This window comes from Canis lupus, chromosome 13 (assembly GCF_003254725.2).
Source record: "Canis lupus dingo isolate Sandy chromosome 13, ASM325472v2, whole genome shotgun sequence".
Classification (NCBI taxonomy): domain Eukaryota; kingdom Metazoa; phylum Chordata; class Mammalia; order Carnivora; family Canidae; genus Canis; species Canis lupus.
In genome coordinates this window covers 31,618,975-31,638,755 of record NC_064255.1, presented here as the reverse complement: position 1 = coordinate 31,638,755, position 19,781 = coordinate 31,618,975, and positions in this window count along the sequence as shown.

The window sequence follows — 19,781 nt, the reverse complement described above, 5'->3', positions numbered from 1 at the left end:
TTCCCCCCACCAGAACATCCTGGTGGAGGACTAAAACAGATCCAACCAACACTCCATAGCCTCAGTCTATCAGAGCATCACATGCACATACGCACACATACACACACACACAATGCTCCCCAGACTATCACAGCCAAGCCAGTGCCTGGACACTCAACAAGCTCTTGGTAAATCAGTGTGGCCAGAGATAGAGCAGCTGTTTCTGAGAACACATCTCCCCACCAGTTCATAACACTTTTGTGTTCCTTTTCCTTCATCTCTTTATTGATCAGTGTTTATTGAGTATATACAATCACGTGTCAGTTACAGTTTCAGGCTTTGGAACAGGGATCCTGCCTTCGAAAAGTATAGAGTCTAGTGTAGGAGACAGATATGCTACTTGCTAGCTCTATGACCTTAAGGAAGTCACTTATACTCCTTGTGCCCCAGTTCTGTTTTACCTATGAACTGACAACATGAACATCCCTCTTGCAGCACTGTTTTTTTTTAAAGATTTTATTTATTTATTCATGAGAGACACACACAGAGAGAGAGAGAGAGGCAGAGACACAGGCAGAGGGAGAAGCAGGCTCCATGCAGGGAGCCTGACATGGGATTCAATCCCAGGACCCCAGGATCACACCCTGGGCCAAAGGCAGCACTATACTGCAGAGCCACCTGGGCTGCCCTCACAGCACTGTTATGGACTGAAAGTATCATATGTCCATTGCTGACTTCATAAGGCTGACATGAGCTATAATGAGATAGTACAAGAAAAGTGTTTAGAAGAGTATTGGGGTAGTGTCTTCACTATATAACAGTTTTGTGTTATTGTTATTATGTGAACAAAGACATGTAGAACTGCAAGTTGTACCAGTTCTCTGAAGGAGAGGAGATGGAGCCATGAGGAAGAATGACAGGGGGATCTCATCTAGGTGGAGCAATCAGGGAGGCCCCTTGACAGGGGTAACTGTTAAGATGTGAAGGAGTCAGCTGTGAGAATTAGCAGAGCCAGAGGGCTTGGGTCTGGGATGTAACAGAACCAATATGGCACACAGATCTGGTTCAAATGTCTTCTCTTTAGCTCCACATGGTGTGTCCTCAGGCAAGCCTCATCACCTCTTTGAGACTCGGTTTTAGTGATAAGGTCATGAAGGTGATAGTAACAAAGAAAACAATGTCAGTGTGGTAGATTTTAAGTAACAGAACTCACATAGGTCGCAAGCAGGGAGTCTTACACGTGGTAGGCATTTAATAAATGCTGGTTGCATCTGCTCCCCAAGCCAATCTTCCTCCAAAACGAACGATTGCCTTCTTGGGACCATTCACATAACCAGTAAGTCGGACTTGGAAGTCATGCCAATCTAACTGCAGACCCTGGGTCTTTCCCCCTTCACCACTCTGTTAAAGCTCAGACCACTGCAACAGCTAACACGTGGCTGGAACAGCAATTCTAACTCAGGCCTTTTTCATGAATTCTCTCTTGTGTCTATGAAGAGGATTCCATGCTTTCCCCCCATCTTACAGGGGAGAGGGGACCTGAGGATGTAGCAGTTTGAAGCTCTGTCCAGCTTGAAGCTCTGTCCAGTAGGCTGTCCAGAGCGTCTTCAGCCTGTTTTCCATGCCCCTGCCCTGTGCATAGACTTCCTTCCAGGGAGCAGACGTGGAAGGGGGTATTCTCTTGCGTTCTCAGGCTCTCTCCATTCATTAGGCTGAATCCCACTCGATTACTGTTCCCCTCTTTAAGGAGGTTCTGGTTTGCTTGAGGCTACAGTGATCTGAGCAGCACTGGAAAAATCAGGGCCTTGGCTGTGTTTAGTCCTACACGTCTTCTTGTTTACTTGTGACAGATTCATCTTTCCAAAGGGCTGAAATGGTGCCTGCCTCTCTCTCTTCCTTGCCTGCATCTCCTGTTATCCACTGCGTAGGTCCGGGGACCTGCTAAATCAGCAAGTCTTGACAACACTAGATGAGGGGGTGGAGAGCAAGGAGAGAAGAATTGTCTCCATGATTCCAAAGGAGTGAATGGCACTATTTCTTCATAGCTGGAAGTAGTGCTGGATAATCTCTCAATTAAAACAGTACCTTTTCTGGGATCCCTGGGTGGCGCAGCGGTTTAGCGCCTGCCTTTGGCCCAGGGCGCGATCCTGGAGACCCGGGATCAAATCCCACATCGGGCTCCCGGTGCATGGAGCCTGCTTCTCTCTGCCTATGTCTCCGCCTCTCTCTCTCTCTCTCTCAATGTGTGACTATCATAAATAAATAAAAATTAAAAAAAAAAACAGTACCTTTTCTGAGGAAGACACATTTCCTGAAATAAGAGTTAGGACACATTTCTGAGAATGGAGGACGAAGAGGCCACAACTTTGGGCTGTTAGGATTGGGTTGGTGGGGAGTAGTTGGAATTAGCATTTTGGGCGGTATCTACCAAAGGCTAATGTTGTTGCCATTTCACAGATTTAGAAATTGAGGCCAAAGCTCATTCAGCTTCTAAGCCACTGGAGGCTTTGAACGAAATGGTGAAACCCTTTCCCCCCTGAGAATCATCACTTCGTGTGCTCACAGCTGGTCTTGCCAGGTCCAGTGTAAGCCTTCTGTGGCCCATATAACTGATCATTTGAGCTTCGGTCTGTGTAAGACCATGATTTCTCATCACATTCCAGAGCCCAGCCCAGACTCTGACCTCCCTGTGAAAGCATCCATTTCATGATGAAATTGTCTACTTGTTCTTGGCACCCCGGAGAGTGGGCTGCATTACTGTCTGTTTCATGTTTGTGCTCCAGCATCTGGGACAGCCACGTTCTCCTGCTCTTGTCCTACATTCCAAAGGATCACTTTTCCTGTTCCCCAACCCACACCATGGCCTCCTCATTCCCTGGATCTTCTCACTCATACTGGAGAACTCACCTTGACAACATGCCCTTCCAGCATGAGGTTCCCCTCTGCTGGGCCCCCAGAGCTCTGGCTTCCTTATGGTATGGTGACCTCTTCCAAACACTCATTCGTCACCCCCACCAGCCTGTTTTCCCAGAGCCCTGGGACCATAGGTGATCAATAAATGTTAGCTGGGTAGATGAACAAAATGACTCATCATTTTTGTAGCCATGAGTTTGTGATAAGTCTTTCCATGTTAATCTGTTAAAAAAAAATTTTTTAAACATGAGTTTAACATGTGCCACTTAAGCCATCTGCATACATTATATTTGATATATTATTCTGGACTGATATGCTCTGAGATGTAGTTGTTTCAGGAAAACTCCTTTTGGATAACTAGTTTTAGCATACAGGCAAAAAAAAAAAAAAAAGCCTATAGCTAGTATCTAGAAAATTTTAAGGAAGTGAAGGTGGGGAGAGCTTCATATATAGGGCATTCTTTTCCTGTACTCATGAGAAGTGTCAAGTTTCTCAGCTAAAAGTTTGAAAGTGTGTTAAATTACTTAATTTTTACATGTCAGGTCCAGAAGACCAATTATTTTTTTAAAAAATGAAATCTACATCCATTTTAATAACTGAATTCCATAGGAGTCCAAATCTTGTTTTTTTTTCTCCTGTAACTGGTATTCAGGAAATCCATGTTATAATGTCTACCTCCACGATGATCGGAGTCTGTTTCAGTCCTTTATTCATTCATCCATTCAGCAAATCATTGGATCACTCTCTGTTAAGCACTAAGGAGCTCCAGGGGGATGGCCCCAGTCTCCAGCAGCTACATTCTCTGCTCCTCCTCTAGGGAAAACAAATCTTACACCAATAAGGTCGCATGTCAAGATGGAAACTACACTTGTGATAAGTGCTCTGAATGAGGAACAGCGGGTGACCCACTGAAATCAGGTGGTCAGAAAAGTGACAGCTAGAGGGAGATCACTCTGTCCTGCATCCTCATTCTGCAGATGAGGAGATGGAGACCTGAGCATTTTGACTCTCAGGGAAGGTCAGGGACAGAGATAAGGTAGATGAAGGTATACTCTTCCCAAAGCCCAAGATTTCCCCACTAGTCACAGCCTTACTTAATTGGTTCATCTTCACAAACACAGAATAAGGCTAGGTTATTTCTGAGAATCTTTCTACCTCCAGCAGTCTGTGATCTTATTTGATTAAATCCACTCACATAGATGCCTTTGAATATTTTCTTTCTTTCTGGTCTCGTTATGAACCATTGGCGAAAACCAATCATGGTGATTCCATTGGGGGAATTATTTTCATACCCATGCTCTTTCTTTTTTTTATGTTTTCTCATAATATCTAAAAACGGCTTTTTTCTCACACAACATAATTTTACTCTGAAATGGAACTTTGCGCTAGCAGGTACAGACACAAAACAATTGATTGAAGATTAACAAGGGTGAAATTTGGGGGAAGGAAAGATATAGCCAGATCATCCATACTTATTTTAATATCTATGTAATCAGAATCTATATGCAAAAGACATTTTCTGAAATAGTCTAAAATAATCTCTGTTTCATCAGATGGTAGTGTCAATAGAACAAAGTCTCATCCCAGAGTAAGTTCTCTTCAATCTGCAATTAATTAAGCAAAGGGACAAATTATACTTAAAGATCTGTTGAAAGGATAGGAACACCATTATTTTTCTAATACAAAGTGCTTTTCCCATAATGCATCTGACCCCTCTTTTTTCCCTCTATAATACTTGATTGCAAAGAAATTCTTAAAATAGGCAGAGTCCTCATTATAGAAGTCTAGTTGTCTCTGGAATATGTCTGAAATCCCCAAATACTGTCTTCTCCATTTCTCCACAAGCTGTTCTCTGAGCTTTCCCCATGCTGGTTCCATTCTTTCTAAGGCTTTGTTTTAAATTGGGCAGAAATTCCCTGGTAGAGGTAACTCACATTTTCCTCCATTTCTCCCTTCCTTTGATCCTCCACCCCCTCTCCACTTTCCCCAAATATCAAAACACTTCAGCAGAGTGCTGAAGTGGAGTTTGGGACACCACTGGCATCTTTGCACGGAGCTGACAAAGCACCCGCAGACTCCGGACAATTCCAGGGCCCCTGCTGGTCTAGACAACAGGACAGCCATGGCGGGTGGGTCTTCTTTGTCTCTTCACAGTGTGTAGAACAGCATCTGATGCCCTCTGGTTGCTCAAACAGTGAATAGAACTGAATTAAAACTAGACTTGCCAGCTGAGGATCATGGAATTTGAATCAGGTTCTACTGTGCTAAGATGGCTTATGGGGAAATATTTATTCAAGTGGGAATAAGGCTTTTCTTTTCATGGTGTGAAAACAGGTGTTGGGCAGATACGGATTCAAATCCAAATTTTTCTTCATAGCAGTGGTGGGACCTTGGACAAATCATCTCACTCACATGGCCTCGGGGTCTTCATCTTAAAATAGGGATAATCATACTCCATTGGATTGCTGAGCAAATAAGAGGTGAGTTCATCAGGTCTCCTGGGGGGTCTGATGCATAGTAGGTGCCCCCTTCGTGTCCATAAGCATCAACAGCATCATCACCTCCACCACCTGGAGGGTGTGTTGTGAGTCATGACTTGAGGATTGGCATTGTTCTCAAATACAAACTTGCTGAATAATCAAAATTCCACCAGCTAATGTGTTAAGCACCTGCTCTACCCACACAGGTTTGCTGTTATGTAGGATTCAAGAAAAAACTAAGACGGGGCTCTCACCATCAGGGAAGTAACTATTATGTTTGAATAGGTCATTTAATCCATCTCATTACTTGGTAACAAACTGGGCCAGCTGTGAACTCCCCTGGATGCAAATGGAAAGAAGAGTTTAAACAGTTTATTCCAACAACCTGCCTTGTCTGCCTGGATCACTGGAGAAGAAATAAGAACATTTTTTTCTTTGTCTACATGGCCCACTGCCAAATTAGATAGGGCAAGAAACCCAACAATCAGTTTTCCATTTCCTTACAGATTTAAAATCTACCATCAGAGTGATGCACCTTTGGGTGGAATATTGGATGAACTAGGAATCAAAGCTGTCTGCAAATTCCCTATGTTTATGAATGCATACTAAAAAAATGAATGAGTGAACATGCAGTGTACATAATTCTGGACTTTACTACTAACCATGTCCATTGGTATCACTCATTCAAGCACACGTTCAGCTAACATCAATTGAGCACTTGCTATGCATCAGGCATCATGCAAGGTACCTAACCCAAGTATGGCAGATCCATACACCAAACCTGTAAGGTGGTTACCATGATTCCCATTGTCCAGATGAGGAAACTGAGGGTCGAGGGGGTAAAATGATTTAACTGTGCTTCTTCCATTATAAGGGTCGGAGCCCAGTTCCAATTCCCAATAGTACTCATGTAAACAATAATTACCATATTTATTAAGAAGCTCAAGGGAATTCCAAATTATACCTCCTGCAGTTTTCCACATTTCATTTCATTTCAGCCTGTTGCAAGGCTCAAAGACCTTTCCTATCCTACGTCACACCCAACCGGACAAAAAAAAATCATGTTGCTTTTACCTTCAAATTCAATGCAGAATTGACCACTTCTCGTGACCCTTCTTCAGACTGTAGGTGGGTTCCTATGGGTCTCCAGACTGCTCTGGCCGCTGTCACCCTGGCTGGTGGCAGGCAGCTACGGTCTCTGGAGTCGGTGCTCTCCTGCCCCTGGCATTTGCTCAGGCAGGTGTTATTCACACCTACCGGTAGTTTTCACTTTATGACATACTGTATGGTTTAGGTGTGGCTTTTGCCTCTGAGTGCCTTTCCTCTCCCTCCAGAATGAGGTCATCAATCTTCTCGATTCTCTGATGTATTATTCCCAGTGCCAGCTGCATAGTATGTGCTCAGCAAACACATGTCAAATAAAAGAATAAAGGTTGGATTTGGGTGTTATTCAATGGCATCAAAATGACAAAATGGCCAAGGAATGCAGGGACATCTGAATCTAGGCCAGCCGTAGACTTCTTTCCCAGTGAGGTCTGTAGGAAAATATGTACGTAAGAAACAATGCAAGGCAAAAATTAGTGTAATATTTTATTGCCAGCTGACCTGGACACTGACCCCCAAAGGAACATTCTAGAATGCTGAGCTAGACCAATGGCCTCAAGTGGGGCCTAAGAGGCCTTCTACCTCTTCATCTTCAAGCCAGGTTTCCAGTCTTAGCCCCTTTGACCATACCTGGAAGTCAAAGAATGAGAGTGTCTTAGTATTTCTGCTGTGAGTATAAGAGAAGAGAGGGCAACAGAATCCCAAACAATAAGGAGAGGGGATCACACCCATGTCCTGATATTTAGGGTGCAATAAATCAGCAACCTGGAATCTGACCAGTCCAATTAGTGTAGCTTCTTCCTGGAAAGAGGGTGGGGCATATCAGAGCACCCTGCCCTTTGTCATGTCTTGGACATCAGGCTGTACATACACAGTCATTACTGCTTCTTTACATGCTATCGACCTATATGCATGTTCCTGAGTGACCACACTACTGCAGTGTACATACAGCCTGGTCACCCAGATGCCCCAGGTGCCCCACAGCCCTGTGGAAGGACTGGATGCAAAACAATTGTGCTAACACCAGACCTAGTTCCCTTCCAGGCCCTTGACCTGGGATTGTGCCAGTAGCTTCAGACTGAACGCATGAACTTCAGTCTAGCTGCCTCAGACAAGGCGACTGGCTACAATGCTGCTCCAGGAGAGCTTTGGTATATAGAAAATGACCTCAAACTTATTTTTTTTAATTTTATTTATTTATTTTTTTTTTAATTTTATTTATTTATTCATGAGAGACACAGAACACGAGAGAGAGAGGCAGAGACACAGGCAGAGGGAGAAGCAGGCTTCATGCAGGGAGCCTGACGTGGGACTCGATCCGGGACCCAGGGATCACAACCTGGGCTGAAGGTGGCGCTAAACTGCAGAGCCACCCGGGCTGCCCATGAGCCCAAACTTATAATTTTATTTCATGACTCTGTGGATTGGCCAGGCTCTGGTGTATAGATCTTTCTGGGGTCTCTCCTATAGGCAGAGTCGGATGTCAGCTGGGGCGGCAGACACCTAAAGGCTGGACATCCAGGATGGCTCACTAACGTGGCTGTCAGATGATGGTGGATGTTAGGCAGCACCTCCTCTGCGACTGACAAGTGAAGCACTGGCACGTGGCTTCTCCACTTGGCTTTAGCTTCTCCATCAGGGTGGCTTATTCCAACAGTGAGCATGCCAAGAATGAGCATCCTAAAGAGGTCCAAGTGGAGCTTAAAGGCTTCTTAGAATCTAGCCACAGAAGTTCTAGAATATCACATGTGCTGCATCTTGTGACTGAAACAAGTCACTCAGGCCAAGCAGATTCAGGAAGATGGGTGGTAATCCGCACCTCTTGATGTGAGAAGCTGCATGCACACACAGGGAGGGATGGGATTGACAGGGGCCCATCTTAGAAACTGTCTATCCCAGGTGTCCTCCCTGGAATGATCAAAGAAAGCAGGCAGGGTGCCCTTGCATAGGAACCAAGGAGACAGACTGGGTCCTAAGATACAGGAGGAGAGGCAGCATTGGAGTTCTGAGGTTTCTTATTAAATTTTTAGAAAGAATTTATCTATTTGAGACAGAGAGCGCAAGAGAGAGAGAGAGCGAGAAAGCATGAGCAGAGGGAGGAGCTGAAGGTGAGGCAGACTCCTCGCTGAGAAGGGAGCCCAATGCAGGACTCCATCCCAGGACCCCGAGATCGTGACCTAAGCCAAAGGCAGATGCTTAACCAACTGAGCCACCCAGGCACCCCTGGAGATTCAAGTTTTTAAGTGAAAACATCTTAGCCTCCAAGTGAAGGCAGCAGATCAAAGTAGGGCACAGAGGGGAGTGGTCTGGAGTTGAAGGTACTGGGTACATGGGGAGACAGAGGGATAATCAGGCTCCCAAGCCTCCAGGCCAGCTGCCTTAGGCTTCCTTCCCATCAGTTGGTAAAATGATAAGAGATAGATTCAAACAAATGCAAGAGTCTCCAACAAGAGCTTGATACTGAAATGTTCATCCTGCACAGAACATTAGGGGGGGCTCTTATAGGGCTGAAGAATAAGAGTTTTCTGTTGGTGGAATCCAGTTAGCATACACCCCTCAAGGCAAAGGAAGTACACTAATTTGATCAGTGTAGATAACCCAAAAGAAAAAAAAAAAGATTTAATTAGAAGGGAAATCTGATCAAGCAGCCCCATATCCTCGGTGGGCCTCCATCACGCATACGGGTGCTCCCAACTGGGGTACTCAACAGTGTGCTGGGCAGGACACAGCAAAACACAGATGTCCTGCTAGGGTAGGAGTTGTGTCTGATAGTAACATATCTAACATTGTTATTAGCTTAAAACACACACACACAGTGAGATCCTTTGGTCTAGTGAGCAAACTTTGACTTGCTCAGATAAAAGTTGAAATTTCGAAGACATTCCCCACTTTGGAGTGTGGCCTGGTCCTGAGCCAGAAGATTGCCCTTAAGAGGGATTTCAGGGGGCACGTTTGGGAGGTGCCTCTCTCAGTGGGTGGGGCCCTGGCTGCTGCCTCCCCCTCAGCCAGCTAACCCAGTTTAACAAACATTTCAGGGCTGGCTGGAGGCAGCACTGCAAAGTGGTTACAAACAGAGCTGCTCCCTTCCCTAGTGGGGTGACCTAGGGTGACCTATTACCAGCTGATCTGACACCTCTGAACCTCAGCTTTGTTTTCATCTTTCCTTAGTCTGGGGTTAGCAGCAGCTCCTGCTTGACAGGCTGTAGTGAAGGCTGAATAGTAATTAGATCGATAAATACAAATAATAGTTATTATTATATTCTAGGAAAATAACATTATGCTCTGAGCCTTTGCATGTGTTGGTCTTCATGGCCCAGAGTCAGTCTCTGCATCATATCCCTGGGGAAAAATTCTGTGACCTCCACCTGCCTACCTTGTCTCCCCCAAGGACATTCAGGACAGGGATTCTTTCCTCTGGGCGACCCCAGTCCTTGGGCTTTCATAGCACCTGCAGAACTCAGAACAGTAATTACTTAACACACACACACACACACACACACACACACACACACACTCAATTATCTTGAGCCCTGAGCTTCAGGATGCAGGGGACTCTGTCTTTGAGAGTCAGTGCAGCATAATGGCGAAGAAGCTTAGGAAACACACTACCTGAGTTCTAATCTTGCCTCTGCCTCTTTTTAGCCCTTTGACCTTGGACAAGTTACTTAACCTGTGCCTCGGTTTCCTCACTCATAAGGATGGAGACAAGACAATGGTAGCAACAGCACTGTGCTAGACTGGGGCAGCCTGGGTCACATTCTACTGGGGTCCTCTGCCCCCTGTCAGACTGGGTTTGGGATGCATGGCACTCTGGAATTCCCTACCCAAGCAGGCACTAACCCATCCACCTGCTGGGCCCCTAGGACTGCTTCCCTGGCCTGCTCTCCTGAGGGCAGACAGTGCTACAAGAACTCCGAGGCCTAGGGGGTGGCCGCTGTTTGGGAGAAGTTTCTAAACTGAGTTTGAACTTGAGATTATGGATCCGGAGAGAAGGGGATGGGGAGCTCCCTCTGTATGTTGACCTCAGTCCTCAGGAAGCCGTGTGCCGTATGATTCCACCGTTCCCACAGCTGCAAAATCTTCATTAAAGTTTATCAAACTCATAAACGCCTATTGCGAGTAGAGGGTGTGTGTGCATGTGGGTGTGTGTGCCTCGCAGAAACGAGGAGGGAGCTTGCTGTCACGTTGGGCTCAGCGTAGCATAGGAGAGACAGCAAGAGGTCTAAGAGGCTGAAGGAGCTCTATGGAAGGGAGGCTCTTGGACTTCACAGAAATCACACTGGCAAGTGAGGGATCTCACGGGCTGGATGGAGAAGGACACTGCAGGAGTCCGTGGCTGCCACGTGAGTAACAAGAAGAGACAAGCCAGTGCAAACTCACTGTCATTCTGGGCCCTTGCAGTGGGGAAGAGGACACAGCAGCACCTTGGGACAGTGCAGACTGATTGGATAATGACAGAGACGGGGGACGGCTGCAGGTGGCTCCGAGATGGGAACCCTGGAAAGAGGGATGGTCTAGGCAGAGAGGGAGCCTCATCATGATGGATTTCCTCGGTCTGTCGCTTCTCACTGGGGTCTCTGCTTCCTGAAACAGATGCTGGGTCACATTCGTCTCCGAGTTTCCAGGGTCTATTACAGTGCCTGACGGCATCAAGGCACTAATAAATGTTTGTTGAATGAACAAACTAATGGAGATGTTTTTGCATATAAAACACAGTATGTTGCTTAAAAATTCAATTTGCGCTCAGCTTTGCAGATGCACATCTGTTTGAATAGTTGGTTATTTTAATTACAGTCAGCTTTTTCTATGCAGCATTTATGAAGTGGACTGTGGCAGTAATATAATTAAACTAATCAGCATAGAAAGCTAAATAGGATTATCCGAGGGAGATTTTGACCCTCAATTATGGGATACAGCTACCACCGTTCCCGACCAGATTAAAAGGCAGTGTGGTCCAGTGGGATGATCACATCCCGTGGACAAACCATCCAGGTTTCAAATCCTCGCTCTGTCCCTCACTATCTGTGTGAAGTTGGGCAAGAATCAAATTCTTCCTCTGTTATATGAGGGAAGCAATACCCACTTCCTGGGGTGTGAGGCTTATGAGGGTTGGCACGAGTATATAAGAGGAAGATTCAGTAGGATTACTCTAATGTCAGACAATGCTATTCTTGAATTCAAATCTGTCGTCACTGTGGATTCGAGGTGAGGGCAGTTGCTTTAGGACTCAGCTCCCACTCAGATTCCAACTACCGTGAATAATGGGAAGCTTGACTCTGCCTGGCTTTAATCCAAATCCCGTGACCCAGTGTTCATCTAGATTCAGTATGAAGTCTGATCGTAAGTACTGAAACAATATTTAATATCAGCCCATTGTGCCACTGAGTTCTGCCATAATCTGTTTTCAGATTTGCTGAAGTTTTCTTTTCGATTTTATCAGCAATTATTTCAAATGAAATTGGCACCCGACAATTGGATTACTGAATCGTTGATTCTCATATCCTGGTAGACAGTAAAAAAGCAAATGCAATTTTCGCCAGTTACCTGTCAACTATTCCATGTTGCCATAGGGAAAAGAGGCTTTGGCCTAGAGAGACGGATGCAGGGGAGCTTCCAGCCTCAGAAAAAGGATCTGAATGGATGAGAAAGCTGGATTCGAGCTCCTGCTACGAACATGGCTTCATGTTTGTAAGACAGGACGTGAAGGCTTTTATATATCAGATCCTTATTGTTTTCACGGTGCATATTCATATTAATCAAACTTCCCACCACGAATAATAATGTATGCTCATATACTAAATGTCAATCCTTTAAAATGACATTTTAGCATGTCCTATTCTGTAAATAATTATTCGAGGAAAATAGGTCAGATGAAGGGTGGGACATTAGGGCCAGAGAGAACCAGATTTAATTCTTCGTCCAGCACAAAGGTGCGGTTGGGGAAGGTCACTCAAAGGACACGGCCACCAGCTGACCTGTAAGTTGGACCCCAACAATCGGAAACTCCTCACCCCTTCCCCTGTCCTTGGAATGTGTATTCCACTGGCCTCCCCAGCTCCCAGAAGCTGCCCCCAAGGACACAGCTTGGAGATAGTGATGTGGTATTGAGACCTCCGGGATGGTCTACATGACAACTCATTTAAGGCCTCTATATAAGCTTTGAAGATTTGGCCAGTGAGCGTGAAGATCTACTCATCTTGCAGCACCCAAGAGAGCCTCAAATCTGTCATCACTGTGGACTCGAGGTGAGGGCAGTTGCTTTAAGACTCAGCTCCCACTGAGTAAGTTCTCTTCTTATTCGACGTCTTGCCTCCCCAACTAGAATGGCCCGCTTCTCTCTTCTGTGTCCTCCTGTCCATATGGGGGCTCGTTTCAGATCACACTCACAAGCTCCAGAGGAGGTTCCCAACCAACAGATGCTTCATCGGAAGATAGAAATTACAAGACTTTTCTAGTAACCCTGTTATAAAGATTAAAAGAGGTGGTTATATACAGGAATGTCCCAGTCTTTCTCAGTTTTTGCCTCTTTTACAGATGTAGCTCATCTAGGCATCTATTTGGTAAGTTATACTCTTCATTGATCCCAAGTAGGGTAGAATGTACTATTATTCTCAGTTATTTGCTTTTTCCCCATAAGAGAATAATACATCCTCACTGTTGCCTGAGTCTTTGAATGTGAAAACCCATGGAAGAGACTTGAATTCAGTCTGCAGCATTGAGTAAAACATTGTAACTCATGAGGTTTGGCCGTAAGGGGGTGTTTGTTGACAGTAAATGCTGACTAATACACAGTTTTGGGGGCAGACGATTGAAGAAGACAGACACGGTTTCCTGCTTCACAGAAATTACAATGTAAGAAATAGAGCAGCTATTAAACAAGTAGTTCCAATAAACTCTTCAGGTCTCCATGATGGGCAAGGGAGGACCTGCGGAGCTAAGAGCAGGAGACCTCATCCCACTTATGGGGTCAGTGGCCACAGAGGAGGCCACAGCCTGAGCCATTTATTCTCTTGTCTAAGAGCTGTGCTGTTGTAGATCTCCTGGTTGGTAAAATAAGGCCTCTTAAGGCACCTGGGTGGCTCAGTCATTAAGCATCCAGTTCTTGATTTCAGCTAATGTTCTGACCTCAGCATCCTGGGATGGAGCCCTGCGTTGGGCACCACATTCAGAAAGGAATCTGCTTGAGATTCTCTTTCCCTCTTCTCCTGCCCCTCCATACCCCTCCTCAAATAAATAAATAAGTCTTAAACTAATAATGGCCTCTCAAAGATGTCAAGATGTCTAAATCCCCCCCAGAATCTGTGAATAAACATGTTACACAGCAAGGGAATTAAGATTGCAGATAGTCGAGAATGCTAACCTGCAGACCTTCAAGGAAGGAAAGTACCCTGGATGATGTGGGTGGGCGCCATGCAATCCCAAGGGTCCTTGAGAGAGGGAGAAGGAGGCCTGGGAGTGGTGGTCGGAATCAGAGAGACCCTGGATGAGGCTACACTGCTGGCTTGGAATGTGAGGAAGCAGCTGTAAGCCAAGGAAATTGAAGAAGCCGCCAGCAGCTGTAGAGGCAAGACATGACTCTCCCCCGAGCCTCGAGAAGGAATGTAGCCCACAGATGCCGTGATCTCAGCCCAGCGAGACCCAGGTCAGGCTTCTGACCCTCCAGAACTAGAAGATCATAAGTATTGTTTTAAGCCACTAGGTTTGTGGTAACTTGTTCTAGCAGCAAGGAGAAACTCATCCAGATCCAGCTCTCTCGTCTGGAGCCTTTGGTTCCTGAGGGATGACTCCCCATCTCCTCTACAATGTGCCTTCTTGTCTCTGAGCCCTCCTAGAGGAGTCAGTCTAATGTGCCTTCAACACCAACACTACTGGCATCAGAGGAGCCACGCGGGGTGGGAGCTATCACCTCAATATCATTTCTGATGGTGGCACCCAGATGGGGTGTCACTGGGTATAGGAGATACAAGGGTCCACAGAGGGTGTTGGGAGCAAGGTACCGGCAATCCACACAGATGTGGAAATTCCAAAGATAGGCAAAATGAGGTATTGACGTCATCCTGAACTAAGAGAAGAGGAGCAGTGGTCTGGGACTTCAATGGAAAGGAATGCACTTCATAAGGTGACATGAAGAAAAGCAGATGTTTGGTAATAAGATGTTTGTCCGGACGTACAGACGGGCTACTCAGATAACATCTATCTCTGCCAATAACGCTTTTTCTGGGAAACACCCGTCCCCACCCCCAGTTTGATTCTTCTCTTGTAGTTAAGGGAGGGCAAAAGCTTCTCTTGAGTCCACACCTGGACTCAAGGCTCTTGATGGCCTTCAGCTCAGAATCATTTGCATCCAAAGGGGCACATTGGGGGAGGGGCTGTCCTGAGCCCCATCAAGGGTCACCAGTCCATCCCTCATGTGACAGTTGTGTGGCTAGGTTTGAAAGAAGGGGAGCATCTTGCCTGAAGAGCGGAGCCTGAGGCAAGTGGGCTGGCCCCAGTGTCCTCACTGCACACTGGCCTCTGCCACTTAAAGCTGGTGCAAACAGGGTCCGCAACTCACCCTTCAAAGCCAACCTTGGTGCTACAGGATAGTAATTCTCCAAAAAAGAATGTGGGGGAGGGGGAGCCAGGAGGTCGCAGACACCTTACCTGTCTGCAGGGCAGCAGGAGGAGGATAAATTCCTTCTGAGCCTTGGAAATATGGGGCAGGGTGCCTACCTTGGGGGGGGAGGGGATGTTGCCTTTTGTAAAAGAACTCCAGGGGAGACAGGCAGGATGGGATTCCAGCGAGAAGCCCCCAGAGACATGCCCTCGCCCTGCAGCCACCTTGCACCGCCTGCCTCCAAGGTGGCATCCAACCCCGAGCTCCCAGCCTTGGTGAGCAGTGGTACAGGAAGGTCACGCTCCCTGACAAGCATCTTTAAAGCTTAGGGTATTCTCTTCCCCTGGACCTCCCCACCCTCCCTTTTGCCACATCAGCAGGAGCAGCTTTCAACTTTGTGCTTTGTCACTCTAGTCTTTGTACTGTCCCCTCCTCTATCCCAAGCCACTGGGAGATATATTTGTCTTACTTCAAAACAGCCCGAGCAGTCAGTGGCCGTTGGGTGAAAGGCACCACGCTAGGGATGAGCTCATTTGTGAGCAGCCCGCTCTGAGGTTCGGATCTGGCGGGCCCAGCACCAGCCTGAGCCTCCTGCGGCTTCCCGTCAGCCTGCTGGGCTGTCCTTGCCCTGCTGTCTGCCGTCTCCACCTCTCCCTTCTGTAGAAGAAAGGCTCAGAGTGGCTCCATTACTGTGAGGCTGGGACAAAAGTCAGTGATCATCGTACCTGGGCTCCAAAGGGCTCTCTCCGAGCCTCTGAAAGCCTCAGTGCACCCTCTGTAGACCTCTGTGATGTTTCTGCCAGGGAGCAGGCTGTGTTTAGGATCTGGAGAACTGAATGGAAAACATGCAATTAGCATACACCTCCACTCTTTGGGGTCCCAGCCAAATCTCCCTCCACCCCACCCCCCGCACCAAATACCAATAATAGATTTAAGAAGTTTTACTTAGCTCTGGAAAAATAACAATTATGGCCTTATTATCTTGTTTTGGGGTAAGACAAATTCTTTTGCGGGGTGGAAGGGAGGGTCTAGCTGAGGACAGATGACAGCAGTGGCAGGTTGTTCCCCAGAGACCGCAGGGAATTTCAATAAAGCAGGCCCTCGGTGTTGAGGACCCAACTTGGAAAGGTCAATGGCGCTGGTTTTGATATCACTGTGTCTGTTTGCTGTTTTGCATTCATGGCCTTTCCCAATGTCTCATTTTCCTTCTTTTCCTGTGTTGGCTGCGTGAGAGGAAAGAAGACAGACGGAAGGACCCAGCAGGGCCCCCATTCCTTCTCACCTGAACAAAGTCTCTGGTGCAAGGGGGATTGTTTCAGATTGGTCAATTACAATTGAAAAAAAAAAAAAGTTCTGACTTTTTTAGGGAGGGATGTGGATACCATTCAGGGATGAAAAAGAAGAATGGGATTTTTTTTTTTCCTAGATGTTTGAAGTTAAAAACAAACAAATTCAGGCTTCTTGATTGTTTAGGTGAGGGGAAAGGTGGGGGGCTGGAGAAGTTACTTGAGTCCTGGATGTTGTAAATGATTAGGAAATTACTTTTTATTTTAGAATGTGGTTCTTTTCAAGGTATTATCCCAGACACTCATAATATAAATGGTCATCTTCTCTATTTCGTTAAGATCATACTGGGATATGGAGGAGAGGGTTCCATCCCCATACGGGGCCTCATTTATAAGGTTCCTTTAGCCTTAGAGGGAAGGTGGAGGGAGAAAAGCTCTGTTGAATGCCCTTGTGCTGGCAAAATTGGTTGACACGGGCACAGGACTCTCCGTTGTCTGCCCAGAGCGGTTGAGTACGTCCCCGGGCCTGCGTGGTGAAGGAAGGGGTGGATGAACTAGATCCAGGCGCAGTCTGTAGGGTGTGTTAAGTCAGCGCCTCCAACAGCAGCTGCCCTGACACAGTCCACTGACAATTCCACCGTTCCTGGCAGCCTCTCTGTCTGGCTCCGACTGACTTCTCTCACCGCCTCGTTGAGGTTTACTAGTAAACTCTGAGTCTCTCTCCCCAACCATCCTCGGAGTCCAAAAATAGATTCTCCTCCCCGGTGCTACAGTTACCTACTACTGGGTCACATATTATGTAAAAACTTAATAGTGAAAACAGCTGTCATTTTACTCTACCTTATAATTTGGTGGCTCAGGAATTCCTGCAGGACTCAGCTGGGAGAGTCTTCTCTTCCACGTGGCTTTGACGGTGGTCACTAGGTGACGTTCGCTTGGCAGATGGGCTCTCCTCGGGGATTCCCTGGCATGCCCAGTGCTCAATGGGGACAGCTGGAGGACTGGGTTCCACTAAACTGTTTTTGGTGGAGTGTCCCCTCATGGTCCCTCCAGCACGGTGGTCTTAGGGTGCTCAAACTCTTCACAGGGCCATGGCTATGTACCTCTTGTGTAAACTCCACAAAAGGTCAAGTCTAACCACCACCACCACCCCCTTGAAGATGGGCTACTAGCCTTAATGCTTTGCTTCTAATGAATGGAAGTAATGGAGTGTGACATCCAGGGCTAGGTCAGAAAAGGTGGTACACTTTCCCCCTGGCTCACTCTCTTGGCCTTGGAGTACTGGGCTGAAATATGCAAGTCTGGTGACCCTGAAGCTGCCACGCTGGAGAGAATAGGCAAAGACACTACAGACTGTTGAGAGATGCCAAAAGGCCTCAAGCTGTGCTGGTTCCCAGATGTTCCAGTCTCCCCAGCCTGGGTGCCAGCCCCTGTGAGAGAACCTTCCAATCAGTCCAGCCCCCGGCCTTTGAGTCATCAGCGTGGCGAGTGGAGATGAGCATTCTGAGCATTCTTCACTGTGTTATGTAGGAATTTCTGGCCTTCAAAATCCATAAGCATAACAAACGGTTGCTGGACATCAGGAAGATTTTGTATAACTTGTTTTGTAGTGAAACTAACTGGAACAGAGACAACCCGGGGACCCAAGAGTAGGTGCTCCAGTTAAGAAGAGGGAGACTTCCTAGTCTTTTATGGCCTGGCTTTGGACCATAGTCACCTCTTCTGTACTTTATTGGCCCACGCAGTTGCGACATTCAATGGGAGATGACACAGTACCCACCTCTTGGGGGCAGGAAGGTAACAATTTGCAGCCATATCTTTGATATCTCTACAACCAGTGTTCATCATCTCAATAAATGACAACAGCTTCTACCCAACTGTTCAAGCCAAAAACCTGAGACTCGTTCTTCATCCCTCCCTTCTCGTCCCCTCCAAATCCAATCCACCAGCAGTCAGCAAATCTGGGTGAGTCTCCCTCCAAAGTATTTGCAAATTTATCCATGTCTCTCCCTCTCTCTCCTGCCCTAGTCAGAGCCCCCAATGTCTCATGCATGGAGATTCATGAGATTCAGGGCTTCCTGCAGACCCTCTGCTCCACTCTTGTTCCTCTATGGTGTTATCCACACGTTACCAGAGGAATCTTTTCAAACAATATGAGTTGAATCCTGTCATTGCCCTACTGAAAGCCCTCAGTGACTTGCCACTATAGTTATGGGGACAGAAATGATCCGCTCCTTCCTTCCACCTGTATGTAATCCCATCCATGTCCTTCTACTCCAACTCATGAGGCTCATGCCAAACATCTGCCCACCCCAGAGTCATTTTGTGTGTTGTTATCTTTGCTGGGAATCTTTTTTCCTAGGTTGTTTGTGTGTCTAGTTCCTTCTTGACATGTAGGGCATTGCTTAAATGTCACCATATCAGTAGGACCCGCCCTGACCACGCCAGCCAAGAATGTCCACTTCCACCTCCCTTTTGTATAATTCCCTCTCTACATCTTATTCTTTCTGTTGTTTATGTAGTGGAATTGGAATTTACACACAACTCAGAAGCGCAAAAATGATAATTTCTTCTCTGTAGGTGATCTCATCTTGCCCCAGAGCCTTCCTCGTTCTAGCTGTTGGAGACAGTAATGGGTAGTGGGTGGTGGAGAGAATACAAACTCAGTTCCTTCTCATCAAAAACAGTCTAAAACAGCCCCTACGGGTAAATTCAGCCTCTTGGGAAAATACCCCATCCATTGTAGGTCTACTCTCTCTGAGAACTATTCCTCCCTTTTACTGTTCACTCTCCATTCATCTTCCCACACACTGTCCAGGTACCCAGGGACACTCTGTTTTCCCAGTATAGGGTTTCCCCACCATCTAGAGGCAAAGCATTCCCATGAAAACTTCTGTAAGACAAAATGACGTGAAACAAAGAAGCAATTATCATTCATTTATAGGGAAAATGTTTTGAGCATTTCCAGACCAAAAAAATAACCTCCTTGGTCTTTTACCTACGGACACATCTCGCCAACAGATGCACGAAGTAAATGGAGATAAAGCACAGGTGCTCACGGACACAATTCAAAGTTCCAGGGTGGATGCCGAGATGCTGCATATAGTTCCCGGGTAAGGAACAGGATGCCCCTGCCCTCCCTGTCTGCTGCAGCCTGTGTAAGGCACCCCACTGAGCCCCAAGGTCATTCTTTGAGTGGTAACCTGGAACCCTCTAATCCCTGGAAGGGGATGGCCTCTCCTTCTCCACCCTTTTCCATATTCTCAAACTGAAGAAAGGCTTTAAAATTACTCATGTAGGGGTGCCGTTGTGGCTCAGTTGGTTAAGCACCCAACTCTTAATTTTGGCTCAGGTCTTTGCTATTTTATTTTTTATTATTATTTTTTTTTTGAGGATAGCTAAAGTGCATTATTTATTTATTTT